The 15,382-nt window shown below is 43.8% G+C and overlaps 1 protein-coding gene across 1 annotated transcript in view; it reads left to right on the top strand.

Annotated features, from left to right (window-relative positions):
* Positions 1 to 2,486: 2,486 nt before the first annotated feature.
* The window catches only part of LOC149318243 (beta-galactoside alpha-2,6-sialyltransferase 1-like), a 102,650-nt gene continuing 89,754 nt past the window's right edge, over positions 2,487 to 15,382 (top strand). Inside the window, exon 1 of the mRNA XM_089509281.1 lies at positions 2,487 to 2,723. The gene's annotated coding sequence lies outside the window, so the exon portion shown is untranslated. The remainder of the gene's footprint in view (positions 2,724 to 15,382) is intronic.

Below are 15,382 nucleotides of genomic sequence, written 5' to 3'. Positions count from 1 at the left end.
TCCATTTCTTCCGTCCTCCCCTCGCCAGCCAGCCTTGGACCAAACATTGCCTTGGGGGTCCTTTCTCCTTCCATCGGTTGGGACCAAGGAGGGAGTGGAGGAGGACTGAGGGAATAGTTTTTTGTGGGTTTTTCAGGCTATGTGGTCATGTTCTAGAAGAGCTTATTCCTGATGTTTTGCCAGCAGTTGTAATGTGTAATTTGGGTATATACCCAACTCTCTTCCATGCCAACATTCTCTGAAGATGCCAGCCACAGATGCTGGCAAAACGTCAGGAATAAACTCTTCTAGAACATGGCCACATAGCCCAGAAAACCCACAAAAAAATATGGATGCTGGCCATGAAAGCCTTCAACTTCACAACTGAGGGAATGTGAAGGCTTCCATCCTCTCCAATTTCCTGAGGGGCTCCTTTACTCCTCTCTTCCATCAGACATTGTCCTGGGGGTCCTTTTCCCTTTCAGTCAATTGGGACCAAGGAGGGGAAGGCCTTCCCTGAGTAATCTACTCAGCCACCCGCTGATACAGACCATCATACAGAATACCCCGATGCCTCTCTCATTGTTTCTGACTATTTTGATTATTTAATGGGTATTTTATTTGCTGTATTATTTTTATGCAATAACTATTATGATGTTATTTTAGGAAGGAGGGGATAATGTGATTTATTTTTATTCTGTATGTGTTTTATCACTGTTGTAAGACGCCTCAATCCTATGGAGAGGCAGGATATAAATAAAAAATTATTATTATTCATGATTATTAATGGAGGCGAGGGCGACCTGAGGGAGTGTGAAGGCTTCCCTCCTTCCCTCTTTTCCAGGGGCTTCTTCCCTCCCTCCCTCCCTCTCCGACCTGCCTTGGACCAAGCCCTGCCCTGAGGGTCCATTCCCCCTCCATCAATTCCCATCCAGGAGGGAGTGGCGGCGGACGGAGGAGGGGATGTGAAGGCTTGCCTCCTCCTTCTCCCCTCTTCTCTCCTTCCTTGCTGAGCTCCTCCATTCTCCCCAGGTTTCCTGACAACACTGCCTCCCCTCCCCTCCTTTCCCTCTGCCAGACCCCCCTCCTCTTTCGCTCCAGCAGCCTCAACAACATCCAAGTGCTGCCAGCTGAGGGAGGGGGAAGGCGGCTCACCCTTCCCTCTTTTCCAGGGGCCTTTCCCCTCCTTCCCCACCGGCCTTGGACCAGACGCTGCCTTGGGGGTCTTTTCTCCCTCCGTCCATTGGGACCAAGAAGGGAATGGAGGCGAGGGCGACCTGAGGGAGTGGGAAAGCTCTCACCCTCCCCTCTTTTCCAAGGGGCTTCTCCGTCCCTCCCTCCCTCCCTGCCTCCTCCACCGGCCTTGGACCAGTCAGTCCCTCGCAGCCCCTTCCCCCTCAGTCAATGGGGGCCAAGGAAGAAAGGGAGGGGAAGGAGGCCTGAAGGAGTGTGAAGCCTTTCGTGAGGGGCTTCTTTCCTTCCTCCTCGACCAGTCGGGGACCTAGAGGTCCTTTTCCCTCAAGGAATTGGGACCAGGGAGGAGGGAGCGGGCTTGAACTGGGGGGATGTGAAGGCTTTCCTCCTCCTCCTCCTCCTCCTCCCTTCTTTTCTGAGGGTCTTTTCCCTTCCTCTCCTGGGGAGCAAAGCCTGGGGGTTCGTTCTCTCCCTCAACTGGGGCCAAGGAGGGAAAGGAGGCCAGGGCGACCTCCTCCCCTCTTTTCCCCCCAGGGGTTTCTTCTTTCCCCCTTCCCTCCCCAGCCGGCCTTGGACCAGACACTTCTCCCTCCTCCGTCCTTTGGGACCAAGGCAGGGGGACTGAGGGAGTGTGAAGCTTTTCTGGAGGGGCTTCTTTCCTCCCTCCTCGACCAGTCGGGGACCTAGAGGTCCTTTTCCCTCAAGGAATTGGGACCAGGGAGGAGGGAGTGGGCTTGAACTGGGGGATGTGAAGCCTTCCTCCCTCCTCCTCCTCTCTTTTCTGAGGGGCTTTCCCTTACCCTCCCCTCCTCGCCCTGCCTTAGACCACTTTGGACCCAAGGAGGGAATGGAGGCGACCAGGGCGACCCCCTGCCCTCTTTCCCAGGGGCTTCTTCCTTCCTTCCCTCCGCAGCCGGCCTTGGACCAGACCCTTCTGCCTTGGGGGTCCTCCCTCCTCCCTCCATCCTTTGGGACCCAGGGAGGAGCAGTGGAGGGGGACTGAGGGAGTGGGAAGGCTTCCTCTTCCTCCTTCCCTCTTTCCCGAGGGGCTTCCTTCCTTCCTTCCTTCCTTCCTCCTCCCTTGCCCTCCTCCTGGCCAGCCTTGGACCAGCAGCAGGCACTGCCCTCAGGGCTCTCCTCCTTTGTCCCTCCGTTTTGCATAGAAGACCGCCCTCTTTCTTTCCAGCCGGGTCCGGGGGGCTTGGGCTCGGCTGAGGAGGCGATGGCTTGGGGGTCTGCCCCCTTCGGCCTGGCAGGGCCACGCGTCCCTTGGGGCTGGAGGGAGGGGACCCCCCTTGGGGAGGCCGAGAGGAGCCCAGGGGAGGCGGTGGGTGGCGGGGAAGGGCTGAGGAGGGAGCGTCCAGGGCGGTAACAAAGGGAGATAAAAAGGAAGGGGGCCGCCGAGAAAGAGAGAGAGAAGAGAGAGAGAGAGAGAGAGGCGGCTGGAGGGAGAGATAGCTGCCTTGGGGCCCGGCCAAAAAGGACCACAGAGGAGAGGAAGCAACCAGCAAGGAGACACTCAGCAGCAGCAGCAACAACAACAACTCCGAGTGAGTAAATGTTAATGTTCTGCCCCCTTGGGATCGGGGGGGATTTCCTCCCTCTCAGCCGGAGCCAGTTCGCTTTGCCAGGCAGAGGTGAAGAAGCCCTTTGCAGAAAGGACTTGGAGAGAGGACTTGGACTTGTAGCACCTTTCAGACTAACCGAAATAAAGAAGTTGGCAGCCTGAGCTTTCCTAGACTGGAGACTGAACACACTGCAGAAATGGCCCAGCCTGAGACCGCTTTAGCTGCCCTGGCTCAATGCTGGGGGAGTCAGGTATTTGTAGTTTTGTGAGACATTCAGCCTTCTCTGGGGCCACAACAAACTACAGTTCCCAGGATTCCCCAGCACTGAGCCAGGGCAGTTGAACTGGTCTTAGACTGCATTATTTCTGCAATGTGTTTCTGTCCTAAAGTCTCCTTCCTCAGATGCACAGACACACAGATACAGACACAAACTTGCCCACCTCCTTCTTCCCTGTTTACTTCTGGATGGGGACACTTGCATCACTGGTGACAGAAATCACAAAGATTTTTCGAGCCCCTTTGCTATACATCCTTGTCAACAGGGAATACCTTTACCTTTTTACATGTACAGTGCTAAGGATCCCATGGACAGCCAAAAAGACAAACAAATGGATCCTGGAGCAGATCAAGCCAGAAATCCCCCTAGAAGCTAAGATGACCAAACTCAGGTTGTTGTACTTTGGACATATCATGAAAAGGCATGAATCATTGGGGGGGAAAAACCAATAATGCTAGGAGAGATAGAAGGAAGTAGAAAGAGAGGAAGGCAGCATGCTAGATGGATGGACTCTCTAAAGAGATCATGAGTATGAGTTTGCAGGAGTTGGACAGGAGTCTTGGAGATGTCTCTTCACCATGGATCAGCTTGATCAACTTGAGGGGAGTTAACAACAACAACACACACACACACACACACACATATATATATGCCCCAGAGGGAAAGGGAGCCTGGCTGCCTCCACACTGCAGAAACAATCCCTCCCTGGTCCAAAACACACTGCAGAAGCAATCCAGTTTGAGACTGCTTTCACTTCCCTGGCTCAATGCTAGGATTTCTGGGAACTGTAGTTTTGTGAGAGACATTGAGCCCTCTCTGCCAGAGAGCTCTGGTGCCACAATCAACTACTTCCCAGGGTTCCCTAGCGCTGAGCTAGAGCAGTTAAAGTGATCTCAAACTGGATTATTGCTGCAGTGTGTTTTGGACCTTTAATTGCCATGGGTCAATGCGGTGGAATCCGGGGATGTGTAGTTTTGTGAGGCATTTAGTCTTCTTTGTCAGAGAGGTCTCTGGTGCCACAGCAAACTACAGCAATCCCAGAATTCCATAGCAATGAGCCATGGCAGTGAAAGTGGTGTCAAAATGAATTATTTCTCCAGTGCGGATACAGTGACATGATTTTGTAATATTGGCATGCCCTTAGAACAGAACAGGCATCCCTTCCTTTCAGCACAAACACCCCTCCACTCCCACCCCCAGCAAGGGATGCATAGGCACTGAAAATGTCTGCTTCCCATTTAAAAGGTTTGTTACTCCGAATTGGTAGGACGCCTGTAGCTTTATTAATATGCAGTTTTGTTCTTGGAACTGCTAAGAGTAAGCCATTGGTCATGGTTTGTCCCGTCCCCCCCGCCCTTTGCAATGGTAAGGGTGGGCTGGAGGGTGATGATCCTTCAGATTCTGGATAGTAAATCCTCCCTTTCTAAGTGCAGGGAGGACAAATTTGAGAGTCAGGAAAAACTTTTCTTTCTTTTTTTTTATTACATAATATTTATTAGTTTCAATCTACAAACAATCAGCAAGCAATATAGAAATTTTAGATACACCAAAAAACAACAAAGATTAAAATTACACTCCTCATGTTGTGAGTGTGTGTCTATTATCCTATGTCTAAAAACCATATCTTCACGCCTTCTTCTGGCTTCTTGCTTCCTTCGACTCAACAAATACAACGACTTCCTTCTTTATTTGGGGTTTCGAGTCTATTCACTTCTTCTACATATTCCGATTCCCATGCTTCCATAACATTATGCTTATACATTAACATATTACAATAATTTATAACAATTACTTTCCAAATTCTTCGCTTGCTTATATGTTATAATTAAACACAATCAAAAGTTATCAAACGAATTCCAAAATATTTCTCATTTAATAATTATGTCTGTAGCATTTCCTCTTCTAGCACGCCTATACAAACTTTCCTTCTTAAATTCAAACATAACGTCAGTTTCAATTAATGTTTTCCCTTTACAAATTAGCTATAGCGGGAGTTTCTTCCATTCTTCATCTGTTTACCTATTTTATAGCCAAGATAACAATTTTAAATGAAGGAGTAATCATGTAATTACTCGTAATAAATCCTTTTTCCAAATCTCTTATTTTCCCTTCAAATTTCAATATATGATACATTTAGATCCCAATCTTTTTCCCATGATATCACTACCTTCTCCCATTCTTCCTTTCTCCTTTTTTTTACTATAATTCTTTACATTACGTGATAATCTATCTAACTCTCTATAATCATTTACTTTTAGAATCCAGCTATTCCATGTTGGTACTCTATCCGATTTCCATAGCTTAGTGATCTCTACTCTAGCTGCCCTTACCAAAAAACTTTTCAAACAGAAAACACTTCAAAGTTTTCATGATTTGCATGTAGGTGGAAGGTTTGTAAAGTTCTGCCAAGCACATCTGAGAACAAAGAGGACCCGAAGGCCCTTAGATAAAAAAGTTCCAGTAAAATTTTCAATCATTCATCAGGTTTTTGATTTGCTGAATGTAGCTGTTATTGAAATGGTTGAACATCACTCCTCTGGAAAAAGAACAACCTGCTGTGATAATAATGTTAACAAATCAACACTGCTGTTCTTTCCTGAAGATCCTTCTATTCGGGCCATCTGTTGTGACAGAACAGGCATCTTGAGTTTGCATTGTGCGGTATTTGGTGTTGAAAGGCAATGAATTGCTTCTTTATTTTCTTGTTAGCAGTGGGCATGATGCACTGGGAGACCTCTGCAGTTATCATTTATTACAGAGATTGATTCTGCCCTGTGTACCTGACTGATAGCACTTTGCATACTTGAACATGTATCTTTTTTTTACATTTTTCCCCCCAGCACAGGTAGATGTTACTTGAAAGGAAGACTTGTGTGTTGAATATGCAAATTCTGCAATAAGATGCTGGCATGAGAAGATTTCACATACAGTGCGCCTGCGCCATACGCGGGCGCGCCATATGCGGACTTGAGCGTATGCGCTCAAGGAGCGGTGCGCGCGCGGGGCGGAAGGGGCAGCGCGACCCATTCAATTGAATGGGCGCGCGCGCCCGTTGCGCCCTGCGTGTGCCCGCGCCGCCGCGCACAAGCCCCATTGTTTCCAAAGGGGCTCGAGCATAGGCGGAATTCGCCTAACGCGGAGGGATCCGGAACGGATCCCCCGCGTAAGGCAAGGACGCACTGTATATAAATTCCTTGGTGTGGGTTTTGCTCCAGATATTTTGAATTTTCCAAGTGGATTGATTTGCCATCTGTTGCTAGGTGCTGAGAAGTGTGAATTATAAAAAAAAATATGTTGACATTTGGGTAGACACATTTGGATTTTAATGTGTAACTGCTATTAGCTTTCAACACATTTAAGGTAGCAGTTCTGCACAGTTAGGCACAACTAGGTGAATCTAGTTGATTTTAATAGAACGTAGATGTGTAAAACTACATAAGATTGATGCCTGCATTCTCAGGAAAGCTATTACCATCTGTTCTTGAGTAAAACTTTCACAAGCTAGGATTTTGTCCCAATAGGAACCAAAAAAAATTCCCTCCCACAGCATTGGGGAAACCAGCATTGTTTGAATTTAAAAAGGGTATTGAAAGCAATGACAGCTGGCATCATACAGGACAGCTGAGAAAGTGCTTTTGTCCTAGATTTTAATAGAAGAGATGGAAATGCTTGGAAAGCTAGATGGTCCTGCTGACCAAGTTTCCTTCCAGATCCATGTTTTCAATTTATCTATTTGCACTACTTCCTGGATGTCTTTGGGAGATCAGTGGTTCTTAGGTTTTGAACTTCAGAGCTCATCATCCCTTGTCATTGACCATCCTTGGTGAGACTTCTGTGAACTGAAGACCAAAACACATGAAGGTCCATATGTAGGGTAGATCAGATCCATGTTGCATCCTGTATACCTGTTTGCTCAGCAAAATATTGCAGAACAAAGCAGTTGAAATATTGCAGAGTAAAGCAGTTGCCTACAGCTATACATAGCAAAAGTAAAGTTTAACTGTTCCAAGAAGCTTCTCCCTCTCTCTGAAGGCAAACTGGAATCTCAGGGCCATTCCTTAGATTTGGAAATTACTTTGTATACATGTTCAAGTATAATTACTTTAGAATGCATGCAATAAGTCATGTATTTTGGATAGGACAATAGGAGGTAAAAAATACCCCTCATGTTCTAAAGATAGCATAATAGTGAATAATTTAAATGCTTTTAACCATCTTCTGCTTTCAGAATTACAGTGGGACTGGTTTTTTGCAGCCTTCTGTTTGTGGCTTCTCTTAAAATTCCCAATGACTGTGAGTACAGACTAAGTGGATACTAGTTTTTCCAGGCTGATTGATCCATAGTGTAATTGAAAGTGATCTTCTACATGCACTAAACAGCTAAACAGAAGCCATGATTTTACACTGAGAAGATGAATGAAATATTTCCCTCACATACTACTAAAAATGATTCAGAGAATTAAGAAGGATTTCACCATTTCAGTTTCATGACTGTTTTTAGATCTTTATCATTAGCAGTTAATAGGGGGGTTTCCCCTCCTAAATTCCATATGCTCTGACTGTCAGATTCTCACTTTTCTCTGTTCCAATCAGTGATACTTGGCTGGTGCTGTCTGCTTATTAATACTAATAATAAAACTGTTAGAAAATTAACCCAATGCCTGTATCAGGTTGGTTTCATTTTGCTTTACTTTGAGAAATAATTGTGTATTTTTTTTTTTTAGTTTCTCCTGCCACATATATGGAAAAAAATTACTTTTTTGATAAGAATTTGCAGAATCCACCCTTTCCCCCAGCTAGCATTATGTATGCATACTTGGGATTTTTGGGAATTGTAGTCCAAAAAGGGACATTTCCAGGGTCCGGCGCAAGGCAGTTTCCTTTGTTTTTTAGAGTCTTCTCTTAAGGATCAGGTTGTCTCCCTGGATTTTCATTCATAGATTTCAGGTTTCTCATTCCTAAGTGTTAAGTACTTTCAAGGTCAAATGCTGCATTCATTAGTTTCCAGAGGAATAGCCATGTTAGACAGTTTTGGTAAAAGACAAATACAAGTTTACTTTAATCTACTTGCTTTTAAAGAAAGAGTAGGTTTTTTTCTGGTGTTGCTTTCTTATTAGAATTCAATGGTTTGGTCACAAATTAAGAAGGTTGTATAACATGAGTTGTATGTGGCCACAAACTGCCTGTTGTCCACTGTGTGATATATTAATGGGAGGATAATTTCACCTACCCAAGACATTCTTTCCCCCCCTTTAAAGTGAAGTAAGCTCTTGGACCTTATCACACGTACGTTCTCACTACTATCATGTTAATAAAAGGAAATACATTCATAGTAGTTTGGGATCACTCCTTAGCACACCTCTGTTCAATAATGCGACCAGGCTGTTGTTGGACCTTAATGCTGTCTTTCATCCTAGTCCTTAACCCCGCTTTCCTGCCCTATGGTCTACCCAGCATCTGTGGCATCACTAGGTTTGGCATCACCCGGTGTGGTAACTCATGGTGTCCCTCATTGACCTCCTCCCATACCACTCCATACACCCCATCCTTAGTAATGTTTTTTGTACTAATGTTACTCATTAATCATAATTCCTGTATATTACTGAATGTCATAGTAATAGTTGTAACATAAACTGCTTTGTTTGTTTGTTGTTGGGTGCCGTCAAGCTGTTTCTGACTTATGGTGACCCTAAGGGGCTTTTCTTGGCAAGATTTGTTTAGAGGAGGTTGGCCATTGGCTTCCCCTAAGGCTGAGAGAATGTGACTTGCCCAAGGTCACCCCGTGGGTTTCATGGCAAAGCTGGGAATTGAACTAGATTTCTAGAGTTGCAGTCCAGCATTCAAACCCCCCTGCCACACTGGCTCTCTAAACAACTAGCAAAATTAAAATTATACCTTTAAATTACAATATCATATGCACAGTCTAAATGCATTTACATATACATAGTTTCATGTAATTCAAGTGAAAGTTGTGAAAATGTGATGTTTTTAACGAATTTTTAAAATAAAATATTAATTTAAAAAAAAATTACAATGGTTTTAAACTTATTAAATTTTAAAATTTAAAACTAGGGCTTCTCCTTTCTCCTACCACTCACCCGCATCCCACTCACACCATTCTTTTGGCATTTTAAAGGGACTTGTGGTCTCTTTCAATTCCATGGTTCTAAGTTGAATGCCACAACCTGTTTCTGCTGAAAGGCAGATGTTTGAGGAGCTGTAGTGTTGCCCCATCTTAGAGTGTCGCCTGGTGCAGTCTGCACACACACACCCTACACCCCTAATGCCCAGCGTGCCTTTTGTTTTTCAGTGCAATATTTATTTAACAAAAAAAAATTTTTTTTTAAGCCAAAACAGGCTGTAATAGCAAGGGGAAGAAGGAAGAGAAACAGGAGGAGACACTGACACTATGAGACTGCCCAATCCTGGAACTGCCATGGGTTTACATTCATTCCTCCTGATTTGTGGGGGATCTGTTTTGGACACACACACCCCGCAGATCCAGAAAAATGTCATAATTGGTTTCAAAGGCAGTGCGCTTTCATGCACACACCTCAAACACACACACCATTTTGTCCCTACCTGCTTTTCATCTGTGAATGGGCGAGACTGCAGACTCCAAGTTTTTTAATCAGGAGGGGCAACTATAGTTTATTTCACGTGAGGAGTAACATTATACCTACACAACTGGGAGCTTATTGATGGGTTTCCCCATCAGTGGCAAGGTATGCTCTAACAGCACTTTGAGGACAAGGCAGCAATATGAGGGAGACAGCATCATGTGATAAGTATTGCCAAGGTACTACAACTTTTATGTTGGGTTTAGAAGATGCATGTGATGAAGTCCCAGGTCTCTCACTGGAGGTGTAAATCATAATAACAAAAGTTTAGCATGTTTCATGTGTTTTAACTGGTTTACCTAGTACAGTACCAGAATGTTTCTATTCATCTTAAGAGTTTTATGAATAGCCCATGTTAATTATGTAATGGTTACTATCTGAGCTTTCAGCATTTTGTTTTTCCCTGGCCTCATGGCCTACAGTCTAATTTTGGATAATATTTCATGCAAGGTTACTGATGAGCTTGGATACAGTTCACAAAAGCTTGTGCAGTAATGTTTTGTTAGTCTTTTACATGTCACAAGACTCTTACTTTTCCTGAGGTATTTCTAAATTTATATCTTGAAATGTTTTGAATTGCTTTTCCTTTACTGAGAAAAAAAATACTATCTAGATCCAGATATAGTTATATATTTAGGGTAGAGCCATGGGAGACCAGTGAATCCACCAATCCAAGGGGGGAAAATCCACTCCTGTTTTAACTGCTGTTTCTTGTCCAGTTGCTACAAATGGAATGAAAGCTCTGCTGGTACCCAGCTTCTGAAAGAAAAAGCAATGAAGGAGCTCTTATTCCTCTTGGAACAGGTGTACACGGCATAGCAGTAAAATCAGAAGTGGACTCACCAGCCCTGTTTTGGTGAATCTTCTATCTTCCCCCGCCCCATTAGCCTGGACTGTTAAGTATAATAAATGATGCTTCCAGGTGGACAGCTGCTAAGGCTACCAATCAAAAGACATTGTACAGACATTCCCCCTTAGAAGATTTTTAATGGAAGAAAGAGAGAGAGAAGATAATGTTGTCTGGATCACCCCCTCTTTGTAAAGAGGGAGAGAGGCCTGGCCTGGAAAGAAAAGAGCCCTCCTTCCAACCACCATCTTGAGGGGGAGAGAGGCCTGGCCTGGAAAGACAAAGAGCCCTCCTTCCAACCACCATCTTGAGGGGGAGAGAGGCCTGTTATGTTTTATTTTGACTTTGGATTATTGTATTGTACTTCCTGTTGTACACCACTTTGATCTAATTTGGAAAAGCGGTATATAAATAAACATTATTATTATTCTGTAAATGGGAGAGGTCCATTATACAATGAAAGCCATGTCTGGAAGCATACAAGTTTGAATACCTCCTTGTGATATGTTTGAAGTCATGTTTAATTTGATGTTTGGTGCTAGGTGTGCATTTAGTTGATTTTACATATTTGTATAGCAGTTTCGCATCAGCTTGCATGTTGCTTTTCTGTACAGTAGGTCCTTTGTTTTGGTGGGGGATCAGTTCCGGAACCCCACACACAAATGGAGACTTGCGCATATTCAAGCTTCATAGGCTTGAATGGGGCATACCCCCGTGTGTATGGCCCAGACAGGCATGCTGGGTGTGCCCACCATTAAAGATAGGAAGGTTGCCTCTCTGCAGATATTGGAGGGCGCAGATCCCATATCGGCAAGTTAGGAGGGGCGACTGTATTTTGATTTTTCTGTCCAAAATAAATTGCTTTTTTTAAAAGATGGGTTTCAACAGCATCTCCCATGCCACAACATATGCACATAACACAATTTATTTTAAAATCAAAAGGAGAATGCCTTCAAAATTATTACTTACATGTTTAGAAACCAATGTAAACAATTCACAATTTAGAGTATCAGTGGACAATTAACACTGCAGGATCAGAATAAATGGTGTGCTTCAAAGAATGAGAAAATAATAATAAAAATGCAGCATGAATTTACAGAGGCTAGAATAGGATGATTGGGAGTCTTCATTCCTAGCAACAGAGCATGCCAATAACTAAGTGTGGAAGACCAGCAGCCAGAAAATTACTATAAAAGGCCCCTATCTTTTCCTGATAACTGGATTTTAGTACAGTTACATTTTTAAGCTCTTCCATTTCCCAGCAGATAAGGGAGAAACCTTTTGTAGCATGGGTTATGTGTCCTGAACTGCGGCCAGCACTGATAGTGATGGCTCAGCAAGAAAGGAGCTGGGAGACAGTCTACAGCCTTTCTGTTAGTCCGAGAGAAGCAAGCCACAAACAAAGCCAAGGCCAGGATACCAGAGTTCACGGAAGTCAGTTCAGTCCAAGGTCAGGGCAGCCAGAAGGTAACAAGAGTCCAGTTCGAGGGTCCAAGATAAACAAGGGTTCAAGGAAACAAGAAACCAGTGCTGACAGCAATCGCCAAGAAGGATTCTGCAATAATTACTGGCAAAGGGTCGGCGTTCTGTAGCTACTTAAATACAGGACGCCCTCCCTTGTGTCAGCTGTGGCTGATCAATAGCTTGCTTCTCTGCCAGCCTCCTGGATCGACGCACGCAAGCAGTCTCAGCTCTCCGCTGCCTAAAGGAAGGAACCTCCAGGCTTGGTTCTTCCCCAGAGTCACCACTAGGCTGCTGAGCTTCAGGAGGAATCCCCACAGAGCTAGGACCTGGCTGAGCTTCAACCCCTGGGGCTGGAAGATCAGGGCTAGGGTCTGGCAGGGCAGGATTAGGACCTGGTATAGCCTCCATCTCCTCTTGCACTTGAGGAGCCATGTCCTCCTCCTCCTGCTCTTGGCTGGCCATGACATCATGTTCCTCCCGCTGTTCCAGATAGGCAAAAAAACCCCAACACCTTAAGGTGTCCCCACATGGATGGGTGGCGGGGACACTAACTCTTGTCTTTTTCCTGACTTGCTCCAGATAGGATATGCCCACCTCTTGTACTTTGGAGACTTTTTCACAGACCAGGAGGCACCTTGAATGAAATGAGAAAGCTTGGGCAGTGCTCAAGAAGATGCATGAGGCTACCTTGCTGGCCATCAGGGTAATAATTAATAATAATTTGTTTTATTTATATATCGCTATTCCAAAGATCATAGCGGTGAACAGCAAGTAAGCTAATTAGCAAGTAAGCTAATTTGCCTCCAACAGTCTGGGTACTCATTTTAGTGACCTCGGAAGGATGCAAGCCTGAATTGAGCTTGGGCCCTTTTGCTGGTCTTGAACTCGCAACCTTGTGGTTTCGAGTGAATGGCTGCAGTACAGGCATTTAACCACTGCGCCACCAGGGCTGCAGTACAGGCATTTAACCACTGCACCACCAGGTAGCTGCCTCAATCTTCATGATGGCTAGAGCTTCAATGTTCTGGACCAGGGAGTTACTGAGGGCAATTCCTCTTGGGAAGACCATGACTAGTTGGACTGAATAAGTTGATAAAGGCAGTAGCCTTCTCAATGGATGGTACTCTTGATGTGGCCCAGTTCACTGTCAGGGCTCAGGTGGCATCTGGAGTGGGAGGAGCATAAGCCAAGCTACAAAAGGTTTGTCCCTTGTTTGCTGAAAACAGATACATTACAGACAAGAACCAGCATTTCTTAATGTAAGGTGTTTCTTAGTATTTATCCAGAGATTTAAACTGAAGTATTAATATTTTATCCCAGTGAAACAGGAAAATTTGAACAGCTGAAAGCTGGCTCTGTTGGTGACACATTATAGTCTTTGAGGCACAATGTACCTCAGATGTCTGTTCTCCCAGGCATATTAAGAACTTTTTGAAGTATTTGTTGGTCATAATGCTTTTCTTCTTTGCTGCTGGTTTCCCTTGAGGTTTAAAGGCAGTAGTATGTTTTGTTTTGTTTTTAACGTGCTGCTGGTTTTAGCTGCAATGCTCTTGCTAACCTATACTAGCATAAAGCTTTTTTATGCCAGCATTAAGCACTTTTTTGGAGGGGGGAACTGGTGCATAGTGATGGGTGGAGTGTCTGCAAGACATTGTTGAGAACCAGAGGAGAAAAAACTTAATTTATCTGTTTTACCAATGTTGATAACTTCTGGTTTTTATTGGGATTTGCTTCTAATAAAATTGGCAAAATCAAAGAGGGTCCTTATGCTTCAGGACTTTTATAGCTTCATTTGAAACAAACCAAAAATCAAAACCAGTTTTAAAAAGTGACTTCAGTTTGCAGCTATTGTCTAACTGAAATGTTTTCTTAATATATGAAACATGATGGTTTTATGGCAAGCAGAATTGCATAATTGTATCATATTATGTTTATAATGCATTTTATGTTTCTAAAATAACTAAGTGATTTTTGATCTGTAAAGTAAGGTAATACCACATTTTCCCAATTTTTCTAGAATTTGTGTTGTTGTTTTTTCACCCATGGCTTCAAAATGTATGGAAATTTTACTTGGCAGAGAAAGCCATTTTCATTGCCTGAGAAAGTTGTCCTGCCAGCCTCAAACAGCATGGAAACCAGGAGGGCAGTTTTCTGTCTCAACAGAGACAACTTTGTATGCCATGCAACCATGGATGCTGTGGCTGTTTTTACCCATGCCATTGGGGCTTATTTGTTCCCTATTCATTTTTGCAGCCCTATGTTCTGCTAAGAAAGCCAGGTGGTATAGTGGTTTGAGCATTGAACTATAACCCCTGGGTAACCTTGGGCAAGTAACATACTCTCAGTTAGGGAAAGGCAATGGAATACCTCCTCTGAACAAATCTTGAAAAAAAAAACCCACGATAGGTTCACCTTAGGGTTGCCATAAATGGAAATAACTTGAAGGCACGCACACAACAACAACTATGTTCTGCTACTGAATTTATGGAAATCAGTGGTAGGATAAGTTTGTGGGAGCCAACAGGACTCATAGGGGTCAGTATGATGCACTTCTAGGAATACTCATTCCCTGAAAGTTACCTGTCCCAAATATCATCTGATTGGAAGTGGGGATTACAGATGGATGAGCAGACTGATGCATTTTTAAGCATTAGATGGTAAAATACACTTGTTCCTCCATATTTGCTAGGGTTAGGGGCACAAGACCCCCATGAATATGGAAAAAATACAAATAACAAAAACACCATGTTTTTACCTGAGAGGACACCTCTCTAGGAACCTCTAGGTCCTCCAGTGCAACTCTATGGTCAACGCCCAACAGACACTGACCATAAAAATGCACTGGAGGAGCTACAAATGCCTAGTAGAGTATTCTCTCTAAGAATCTCTAGGTTTTTCAGTGCAACTTTTAGTTAAAGTTGACCATACAGTTGCCCTGGAGGACTGAGATATTCCGAGAGAGAACATATTAATCAAATCTGTCAATAATCAAATCCACAAATATCAAAGCTGCAAATATGGAGGGATGAGGGTATTTAGAAACTCCTTGAGTATTTGATGTGAATGTTTAATAGTGGTCCCTCCACTACTTCCGTTTCCCCTCCACTACTACAACCTCTGTACTCCATTAAAGGAGAATAGTATGGAGAGGAGGGACTAGAAATGGATGAAATGTTTTAGCTACAAATATAGTAAATTGTTCAGTTGAGGTGTGTCTTCCAAAATTGTAAAAATGCAACTTTGTCATAAGACCTTATCACACTAGCAAAATCCCATTCAGAAACAGGATTTAAACTAAATTTAAAATTTAAAAACCCCACAAATGGAGGAAGTTTATCACATGACGTTACTGACAAAGTGAAACTACACGAAAATAAACTGAAGGTAACATGGGAAAAAACAGCAACTTTTTACTTTTGGAACTTTTACTTTT

Source organism: Sceloporus occidentalis, unplaced genomic scaffold (genome assembly GCF_023333645.1).
Source record: "Sceloporus occidentalis isolate IW3139 unplaced genomic scaffold, rSceOcc1.0.p SCAF_2, whole genome shotgun sequence".
Taxonomy (NCBI): Eukaryota; Metazoa; Chordata; class Lepidosauria; order Squamata; family Phrynosomatidae; genus Sceloporus; species Sceloporus occidentalis.
The sequence above is the reverse complement of the archived record's forward strand: the minus strand, read 5'-3'. Positions and strand labels throughout refer to the sequence as shown.